The sequence below is a fragment of the Aphelocoma coerulescens genome, chromosome 28, assembly GCF_041296385.1.
Source record: "Aphelocoma coerulescens isolate FSJ_1873_10779 chromosome 28, UR_Acoe_1.0, whole genome shotgun sequence".
Taxonomy (NCBI): Eukaryota; Metazoa; Chordata; class Aves; order Passeriformes; family Corvidae; genus Aphelocoma; species Aphelocoma coerulescens.
This window is the reverse complement of record NC_091041.1, coordinates 4,679,897-4,688,827: the sequence shown is the minus strand read 5'-3', so window position 1 is coordinate 4,688,827 and position 8,931 is coordinate 4,679,897. Positions and strand designations below refer to the sequence as shown.

The 8,931-nt window shown below is 48.2% G+C and overlaps 1 long non-coding RNA gene across 1 annotated transcript; it reads left to right on the top strand.

Annotated features, from left to right (window-relative positions):
* The first annotated feature begins 255 nt into the window (after positions 1-255).
* On the top strand, positions 256-8,718 carry LOC138099618 (uncharacterized). Its single transcript, XR_011146745.1, has 6 exons — positions 256-397; positions 2,235-2,295; positions 4,804-4,878; positions 7,328-7,399; positions 8,101-8,228; positions 8,476-8,718. It is a non-coding gene; the product is annotated as an uncharacterized lncRNA (long non-coding RNA).
* Positions 8,719-8,931: the final 213 nt, after the last annotated feature.

Sequence of the window (8,931 nt, the reverse complement as noted above, 5' to 3'; positions counted from 1 at the left end):
CCCCGCAGGTGCGGAGGCGGCTCGGGGACGCTGCGAGGGGCTCCCCGCCACCTGTGGAGCCGGTGCCGCCTCTGCCGGGCGGGTTCTGCGGCGCAGGGACCCGGCGGGTGCGGGGAGCGCTCGGGGGAAGGGGCCGCTCTCTCCCGGCCCTGGGGGCAGCCGGGGCGGAGGGGCCGGGGCTGTCCCGGGGAGATCCCGGCCGGATCCCGGCGGTGGGGCCGCGGATCAGCACCACGGACAGCGCCCGGCGGCGCCTCCCAGGCGGGGCTGGACCGGGACACGAGCCCGGCACCGGGAACGGCACCGGACACCGGCGGGTGCGGGCAGGACTCTCCCGGGACATCACCGCCCACCCAGAGCCACCGAGGCAGCGCTTGGACTGTTCGCCGGGGCCAGAGTGAGTCCAGCGCGGAGGGGGCTCGGCGGGAGAGGGGAGGAAGGGGAGCGGCACATCCCGGTCACCCGCCCGCAGGTACCCGGTGCCGCACAGGGATGCCCGGGCCGTGTCCCGATCCAGCCCTGCCCGGCACGGACACAAAAGGGCCGGGAGCCGTCCCACTGCCCCGAGCACGGCACTCGGGAGGTACTTGGGGTCTGGCTGAGAGCCGAGGGCTGGACGAGGTGGGAAGGGACATTGGGAGGGATGCGTTTTCCAAACATCCCTGCCAGCCCCAGGTAAGACACACTCACAGCCTCGGGTAGGGCAGGGAGCAAAAACATTTGGGAAGCAAGGAATGATTACATGAACCCAAATGTAACCGGCACTTTCCATCTACTCAACATCAAAGCTTTATGCTGGAAAACCCAACACTCTCGTTTTGAAAATGTGTCTGACTGGTAGTTCACGTGTAAAGTTGCTCTTAAAATTCCCTAGTTTGTAGGAGAAACAGGACATTTCACCAAGAGACTGTTGGGAGATGATGCTTCACGAACAGTTATTTGAAATTTTTTTTCCTCCATAGTTGATTCTATCTGACTACTCAAAATCTGCCTCACAGTAGTGGCATGCTTTGGGTCCATTGACAGATTGTGTTATATTGAAGTGCTCAGTGGCTAAATCAAGGTGGATTTTTTCCCAAAACGCTCCCCTCCAGATAAAAAAAATTGAGTGTGATTAAATTAAACAAAGCAATTGGTTTTTGGTTTTAATTTTGACAAAATTAAAACAAAAAAGTATTTATCTTTGACTCAAGCTGAAATAAAACATTTTTTCCTCTTTAGATTATTAAACCAAGGATCTAATATAGAAAATAAAAAAATATAAAATGTTGAAGTGTTTGAGCACTTTGGAAATTAAGCATTTCACAGAGCTATTGCCAGCTGAAGTGATTTGCTGCATTTGTTTTATCTCCATTTTTGGAAGCTGAGATATTCCCTCAATGAATCCCTGTTCATTGGAAATTCGCCCCCAGCTCTGCTAAATGTGTGTTTAAACGCTTTGCTGAACAGAGGCTCAAGGAGGTGATTTAATCCAGGCTCAGCCTGGCCACATCTCCTGTTCTTACACTTGTGTTTTTCCTGAGTAATGTTGGTCTCTGAGAGGAAAAGGAAACAAGCTGTTCTCCATCTTAAGGAAACTCCTATTTGTTATTTCAGAATTAAGTATTTTGGGGAAAAAGAAGAAAAACACTTGAAAAGAAAGTTATTTCCTTTCAGGCCTTGAGTATCCATGCAGCCTTTAGACATATTTTATAGACATTGAACGAACTAAGGGTGGAAATGTTTCCCTATGGAATTGGAGTGGAGAGATATCTTTGTTATCTCTCTGTAAATCTTTTAACATCTCCCATCAGTTCTGGGTGCACACGGTGCCTCGGATCTGTCCTGAGTGCAACAACTGCTGAGGTTCACTCTGGGCAGTGCCTTGTCTCTGCCAACAACAATATCAGGCTTTTCCCTCTGAAGTTCTGCTGTAAAAACAAGGGGAAAAAATCGTGTTCTTCACCTTCTAGCCCAAAAAGCCATGCAGAAGAAGCTGGGAAATTATATTGCACCAAATACCTATTCCTTCTTTTACGGGTTTATCTCCACATTCTGGGAAATTGCCTAATCAGATTTCATATTTAGTATAAAAAATAGTAGGACAGATGATATCATATCCTCAAAGCTAACTAAATTTTGTATTGTGCAGTCTTGCTTAATCAAAGTTTCATTTCCATTTGTTCAGGGCATATTTTGTCACTTTTTTGTTTTTGGTTTGTTTTGTTTTTTTTTTAACTGGCAATTTCCTGTAGATTTCATAGATGGATCCAACCCTGTCCCTGACAGAGGTCTCTGAAGAACAGGGAACTCAGGGTAAGGTCTGAGCTTAATTCAGTTTAATTCCTGACCTTTTAAGTATTCTTCAAAATGAGCAAACTGGAAATCAATCTGGCAGGAGGGTCCCACATCACCTGCTGGAAGGAAATATTTGAAGTTTTGCTAGGAATAAACACCATACAGACATACAGATGTTTGTTATTTAAAATTCAATAGAAATAAATCCTCTTAAAGGCAGGATCCTCCTTGCCCTCTCCCCCTCCCACCACACAGACAATGTTCCAGGCTCCTGGCTCTGTGTGCCTTGCACAAATATTTGTCTGTGCGTCGCTGCCACTCCACCGCAATCGTGGCATCTGGTAGTAGCTGGGAGACTGGGAGGTGCTTGGGAATCTCAGCAGGAAAAAGAGAGTGGATTTCAGACGCAAGATCTGCGACAGCTTTTGAGCCTGGATAAACAGGGCGAGGTTGTTCTGCCTTTAGCAGGGATTTGTTCTGCCCCAGACACCTGCAGCGGGTTCACCTTCAGCCTCTCTCAAACCCTGCACTCAACGTGTGCCAAGCCCAGCCCTGCTCCGGGGCACACCTAGTCCTGCCTCACGCTGGCCCCAGGCTACACCCCCCCAGTCCTGCAGGATTCAGGCCAGAGTGAGACCTCAGGGAAGTCTGAGCAAAGGATTTGGTTTTTTCTGCTCACCCAAATCATAGAATGACAGAAAGGTTTGGGTTGGAAGAGACCTTAAAGCTCCTTGGGACATGGAAATTGTGTTCCGTGTGTGCTCAGCACTTAACAATTCCAACTCTGGGACTCTGGCTCGGGGGTTTAGGAAGTGCAAAGAAAAGATCTTTCATGGCACAGCCTGTGGCTCTGCAGGTGAGCACTGCAGGTGAGCAGCAAACCCTGCATGTCCCTGAGAGAAGAACTTTACCTTTTGATTTATTTTAATTTGAAGACTCAGAATTTTTCATAAACCTACAGTAACTTACACAATATCAGGCTCCACTTCAGGAGAATACAAATGCACTTGCACAAACTTCAGCACTGAACTCCCTCAGGAATCAAACTAAATTCAAGCACTTGACTGCACTGAGGATTAAAGGATGTTTCCATAATGTTATGCAAAGATCTTCTCTTTATCCTGTGTTACTTAAGACTGTACGTTCTTCTCCAGTCATGTTCAGAAACACAACTCCCTCCCTTATGATTTTCCAAAGCATTCGAGTGTTTTCAGGTGCCCAGCATGACATATTCCAATTAATCCTGATTTTCAGGGACTTCTAAGCACCTGCCTCTTGTAATCGGTCCCTTTCCAAGTGTCTCAAACACAAATATAAGGTATCCAGAATTGCTAACTTCTTTTGAAAATCCAGAGCCATGATGAACAGCCCACCTACAAGATTCCAGCACAGGTGAAAATTGCATGGATTCAAGCCCCTCAAAATCAGAGGCAATAGTCAGTACTTGCTCCCATGGGATGACAATGCACCCTGCCATTAGAGCAAAGTTTCTATTAGAAAGGAGAGAATTGCACCATTCCCACTGAGAACAAGTGCAAATCTTTTCAGTTCAGCTCACAAAATTATTAATGTTGTGGTCTGTAATTCTGGCTAATCAAATATTCTGTTGTTCCGTGTTGCCAGTCGAATGTTGGTGGAGAAATCAATGCTGTGAAGAGATGGAAAACTTTCCTTAGTTTCTCCCCTCAGACAAGGAGTCCCCATCTGGAGGGCAGAGGCTCCAGAAAAGGGCAGTGCTTTGCAGGCTCGGACCTTGCACGGATCAGGAGAAACGGGAATTTCTCAGGAGCGAGGAGAGCAAAGGCCAGTTCAGACAAACCCTTCTCCCAGCTGGGAAAGCGCCTCAGAGCTCGGAATGTTCAAAGAGTTTTCAGTTGCTCCAATGGGTTGTTTAGATCTGCTCAGAGATAATCGGTAGCCTGAAAGCAGAGGGGACAGGAGGACAGTTCCCCTGATCCCATGGCCAGGTGCACGGCTGAAGGCAGATCCCACCAGGATCAGCGAGCAGGAGCAGAGCTGTGCCCTTGCACAGTGCCTGGCTCTGGTGACAGATGCTGGTGACAGGGACACACTCGGGAGAGGACAGGACTGACTCCCACTCTGGCTCAGCTGGGAAAAGGTGGCTGCAGCTCTGGTTTGACCAGCTCCTCCTTGGCCCTGCCCGAGGCACAGCGAGAGATGAGAAACAAACCAAGAAAAGGCAAAGGTTTGATGGATTTTTGCAACCCTAATCTGAAACCTAAAGCCATTCCTAAATGAGGCACCTCAGATCCCTTGTCCATAAAGACAGACCTTGTGATCCCCATTTCCATATATCATATTCCAGATATCTGTAAAGCTCTGGTGATCTGAGAGCAAATGGAACCAGAGAACAGAAAAAGGTGATTATTTGGTCAGGTTTGGCCTGGGAGGAAGATTATCCATCTATCTTGCCAGACCTATTTATCGTCTGGTTTTCTCCTGGCTTAGCTTTTATCACCTTTCTAATCCTCCCCATCTAATTCAGATAACATTTTATCTCAGCAGTTCTCACTCTGTGTTGACGAAGGTGGGCTTGGAGCTCTGGGCAGGTTTTACGTGACCTCACGAGGGGCTGCACAGGTGGGTGGAACATTAATTACCAGCTAATGAGTTCACAATTTTTAAAAATAAATGAGCTGATATATTTTTCTGGAGGAGAGGTGTTATGTCTTTCTGCTGGTCTGTCAATGAGGGAGTGGGTTTGGAAGAACTCTTTTTCCAGAATTTTTAAAGAATGGACTTGTTCTGTGTAACATACACTGATCGAAATGTGTGTGTGTGTATATGTGTATATATATCTGTTGCACGATGTGTATTTAAGTGGATGTGATGTATGAAATTGGTTTCTGGGATGGGAAGTACTGGGATGTGTCATTTGAATCAATCAGGACTCTACGATAAATTTGAGGCAGACAATGTTTTTTGAGTATTGCTCATGATTTGAACCCACTCAGAGAAAATGAAATTCCAGGGCTTCCAGTCCCTCACAGGGTTCAAGAACCAAAGCTGGAGGTTTCTCTGGATACCACAGCCCTTTGCCTTTTTCCTTTTCATCCCCAACCAACGGGCACTTTCCCCACCTTGTTGCTGGTGAATGCATTAGGGGCTAAACTTTATCATCTCCGCAGTGGTTCCTGGAATAGCTGCAAGCTGAGCACTTGGTTAGGGGCAGCCAGGAGGCTGGGAGAGATGATTACCTTCAGGCAGTCTCTCTGGAACATCCCAGGGTTCCTACAGGCACAGCCTAATGCGGGACTTAGGATGCTGAACAGACTCCCATTACAGGGCCAGCCATCTCCACACTTCCACACGGAGAGAGCTCCTCGTTAACATGCACACCAGTGGCTCCAGAACACAGCAGCTCAGTCGGGGCTCATTAAGGGCAAAATCATTCCAAGGGACATTGTTTCAGAAAGGAAAGAATTTAATTTCTCTGAGGGTTGCGGCTGAGTTGCAAAGAGCCCGGGGATTTTGCACAGGGTTGCGTTGGAAGTTGTCTTGGAGCGTGGAGCTCGGCCGTGCCAGAGGCTATGGTGGGGTTACCTTGAGAGGTACCTGCAGCCTCTGCCCCAGTGTGACCCTGGCTCACACCAGGGGCACATTAAAATGAATCTTTGTTAAAGAGGTGACTTTAAAGCCTGTGTGTCCTACGGGAGTCAGCAGCTGAGGCTCAGGTAGGAGCCACAGGCGCCGCGCTGCCGAGGGAGGCTCTGTCTGTGTGCTTGGTTCTGTTCTGTTCCCTTGCTCCAGACCTGCAAAGCTTTTGAGACCAGGAGGGGCTGTTGTGATGAGGAAATCTCAGTCCACTTTAATCAGCAGGTATTAAAACCCCCTAAGAATTATCATTAATAGATACAAATGAGTCACTGCACAGCTGAAGTGTCAACTTTCTGCTGTTTACCATGGAACAATGCACTGGAACACACAAGATATCCAATGCTTTAGTAATACCCTGCAAATAAACATCTAATTTTCAGGCCTGAGAGGGGAAGGACTAAAAAGCAACAAGGATGAAGCCATTTGTCATCTCAGTTTGATTTCCTGTACAGAGTCCTGCACAAAGTGTGCTGGTAGCTCTCCTCTCCCACATGTGCCACTGCTCCTCGGGAATAACTCTGATGCCTGTTCATTCAAAGCTCAGCTCTATTTTAAAAATCTACTCTCTCTGAAAGGGCTGTCTTTAAAAAACCCAAAAAATTGTACAGGAAAAAGGACAAAATTGCTCCTCAACAAAGGGGCCTATCAACAGCCTGTCAATAATGTGCCAAAGGCCAGAACCTGCCTTTCAAAGAGGCTCCGAAGCCTCGACGTGTACTTTGAGAGCAATTAAGGGATGTAAGCAACATGATGATTATCTCATGGGTGACATTTTCATCGGCTCTTTGGGAAAAAGGAGAGATGGGCTTGAGATGGCTGTGATCAATGTTCATCCCAGTCCTGCAGAAGTGGCAAGAAAACATGTGGTGGTTTGGCCTGGAAATCAGAATGCACAAGGAAAGGAAGGGTGGGAGGAAGAGGTGATGAAGGCAGAAGGATTTTAAATCATAGAAGCTGAAAGAACAAGTTACATGAGAAGGAGAGAACCTGAGAAATGAGAGTGGGAATGTCAGGAGGGCAGGAGAAGGAGAGGGAGTGCAGGTGGAGAAGTACAGGAGGAAGAGGGGAATGGATCCCCCTAGTGAGGAGGAAGCCCAGAGACAGAGCTACAGATCTGTGGTGCTTGCACAGGGAGAAGACTCTCATGGGCACATCCCTGTGACCCTTCCTTTTCCCATCTCAGGCCCTGTGCCTTCCACCTCCTCACTTATCGGGGCGCAGCTCCATCCTGAGCCTGAGGAAGGAGGAACAGAACATTCCCAGGGACTGAGGCGATGCCTCAGGGCTGACATGTGTTATGGTCACTCTGCTCTTTCTCCAGAGTATTGCACAGAGCCCTTGAGTTTGGGTCATCAAGTCCGACCATCAACCACTCCATCAGTGTTGTCCATCCCTCCCTCCTTCCTTCCTCTCTTCTGTCTCTGTGCTGCAGGTTCCAGCACAATCCCAGAGACGCGAGCGCGAGGGGCAGACAGAGCTGGAGGGGTGCAAGACAGGACTGCAGGTGGGAGCCTCAGCCAGAGTCTCATTGCTTGGGATAATGCCTGAGGGCTGAGAGGAGCCTGGACACTGCCCCAGGAGCACCGGCTGGCTCAGTGGGATGAGCTCAGCCCCAGCTATCCCGGGTGGATTGGGAGAGCAGAGCCCACACGGACTCTGCTGCCAGCACCAGACCAGGACAGAAGCCAAACAGAAGCCCGGATGTTGCACATACCCAGCTGTTTTGGAGCCAGGCAAAATGTTTCATGGAAATTACATCTGCAAAACTGCACGTTTGGCTGCAGTATTTCCCCAGTTTGCTGAATTTCTTGTTTAGGAAAACAAACTTAATTGTGGCAGAAGAAAATGTTGCTTAATTTGCTACAAAAATCTCCTTCCTGCATTTCATTTAATGAAAAAAAATTAAAAATGTTTATGTTGAGTGAAAGAAATTATTTTTTAAATGTTTGGAAATCTCCCTTGTCCCAAAAAGATCCTGTTATATTCCCAGCTCCTCTCTGCATGTACAGCACAGAGGAGCACACATCCAAATTTCTGTGTGCATCTTCACAAGTGCACACTCACATCCTGGGCAAACAATTCCAGGCAGCTCTGACAGGCGTACGCTGCTCTGCAATCTCCAGGAGTGCCTTTTGAAGAGGATCTTAATAATAAAAATAATGTTATGTTACTAGTTAAACATTGGGAATAATTCCTCCATCACAGGCAAACTGTGCTGAAGCCAGGAACGAACCCACACGTTCCCTGGGAGGAATCCCCAGGGCCCCAGCAGGATGCATTAACAGCGCGTCTCTCCAGTGAGCCGTGATGGGAAGAGCACGGAGCAAAAAAAGGTAAAGTGGTTAAAAACAACTTGTATTTTTAGAGCCCAGTCTCCCACAGAAATCTTCCGAGATGCTGAGCTCTCCACTTCTGATTTGCAAGAAATAATAGTTTGGAAGCCCAGCTGGGACTCCTGGGCTGTAAATTTTCTGTAATGTTTTTCTCCAGACCCATTTGCTGTCCTGCTAATTAACCCAGGTAATGGCTGGGTTGTTTTTTTTTCCCTTCAGCAGCAGTTTTCCTTTTTGTTAACACAAGCACAGAGAACCGAAGAACCGATCTCTCGAAGGATCCTGGTTGGCAGCAATATCACCATCTGACTGAAGAGAACTCAGCCACACGCATAATCCTCGGGAAAATTCATCTCCACCCTCCCGCAGACCCCGGTGAGAGCCCTTGAAGTGGTAATTAAAGTCTATTGAGTGGCAACTGCACCTGTTTAGAGAGGAGAGTGCGGGTAAGAGGTGCACGAAGGGAGATGAGCAGCGCGGAGAGAGGAACTGCTGGAGGTGGGGAGGAAGAGAAGTGGAAGGAAGGGGGGAGAAAAAGTGCGTTGGTTTGCTGAAGTCGATCCAATCAGTCGTGCATTTCCATCGCGCCCTTGATTTGCTCCCTGCCCGCTCTCACAGGCGCTGATGGAAGCTCCGGGGCTTTCCCCACCAGCCCCAGCCCCGGCCCCGCTGCTGCCGTGCTGTAAATCCGCAGTTCCTGCAC